The 1,455-nt window shown below is 43.6% G+C and overlaps 1 long non-coding RNA gene across 1 annotated transcript; it reads left to right on the top strand.

Annotated features, from left to right (window-relative positions):
- The first annotated feature begins 376 nt into the window (after nucleotides 1–376).
- Nucleotides 377–1,277, top strand: LOC117591730. The gene is made up of 2 exons (XR_004574463.1): nucleotides 377–774; nucleotides 832–1,277. It is a non-coding gene; the product is annotated as an uncharacterized LOC117591730 (long non-coding RNA).
- Nucleotides 1,278–1,455: the final 178 nt, after the last annotated feature.

Genomic DNA, 1,455 nt, shown 5'->3' with positions numbered 1-1,455 from the left:
AGTTCCGTCCGGGTTTGTAATTCCGATCCCAGTTCCCGTAAATCTGTCTACGATTTTGTTAGGTGACGGAGTTCGTTTTCGCAGCACACCACCCACCCCATTTTCCCTGAGCCTAGCCGGCAAACTTTTAGTAGACAGAGAGTGCTGACGAGACGACACTTCCCGTGTCCGTTACATAATAAATGGCGCCCAACGTGGGGCCCGAATGGTCCGTTTTCCCCAATAACCTTCCCCAATCCCTTCCTCAACCCAATATTGATCCAAATTTTAAAGTAGTTCAGTTTTTTTGTTATATATCCAGCTCGGAACCGCTGGGAATCTGATCATTGTCGGACCCAGACCAGTGGATATATTGCATAGAAGAAGATCACATTAGACTTCATTATGTTGCATTCGAAGGAGAGCGATATGCAAAATACTAGATTTGGTAGTATTTTTTTGGAGGTTGATAGGTCGATAGGCGAAGGGGCAAGGCGATCAACGGTGCCGGTGAGAGAGCGGGAGAATGTAAAGGAGGGGAATATTGCGGGATCCACGAGCCAGCTCACCCACACCCTCAAGAATGCCATGCTATGCCCTTGAATTTGGTTCAAGGGCAGTAGAAGAGATGAGATCAACTGCAGCAAGGGGGACTGCGTAGAGTAGCTACGCTGAACATGCCGGCAGTGGAAAAATAGACATCGGCAGTGTTAGTGAGTTTTGTGTGTGTGACCGTTTAGGAAAAAGAAAGACCGGCCAACGTAGAGGACCCTTTTACCCGAATCGAAATAAAAAGTGAGTCCAGTCCAAAGGGAAAATGAATCCCAGATTCAATATTTTTAAAATCCATAGGGCATAAATTGTATCGGCTGGCTTCTCGTAGATGGGCCAAAATTACCATTCCCCGGCCCGCGGAATCCTGGTCACACCCCTGCTCGGGCGCGACCCGCCACAGCCCACCGACAATTAATATAATTAATCTATGCATACATAAACGCATACCTATTTACATGCGTATATAAAAACACAAAAAAATAATATCTGTCTATATTAATTAAGATTTAATTAATTTGCCACCCCATATATATTTACCGACCATATTAATGTAATATAAATGTAGTATTTGTATTTATATTTATTTTATTATTTATATTTATTAATTTTTTTGATTATTCCCACCCATTAATTTAAGTTGAAGAGTCGGGAATAGGCGGACGCGCCACGAGACATTAGTATAGGGATTTTTAGTTAAGTATGTGTTAAGTTTTTGGTTTAAATATTATAACGTTTAAAATGAAGTGCTAGCGTGTTTAGTATGGGGGGGAAAGGGGACCACAGCGGCGAAATGGAGAAAGTCCGCCACACTTGGGAAGGAGAGCTGAGGTATTCTGAGTCGCATCTCAGGTAGAGTACGTAGGAGCTAGACCATCGGCACCTCAGACTTGTCCACGTCTGGGGTGGAGAGATGTTTGTCCG

This window comes from Drosophila guanche, unplaced genomic scaffold (assembly GCF_900245975.1).
Source record: "Drosophila guanche unplaced genomic scaffold, DGUA_6, whole genome shotgun sequence".
NCBI classification, from domain to species: Eukaryota; Metazoa; Arthropoda; class Insecta; order Diptera; family Drosophilidae; genus Drosophila; species Drosophila guanche.
The sequence above is the reverse complement of the archived record's forward strand: the minus strand, read 5'-3'. Positions and strand labels throughout refer to the sequence as shown.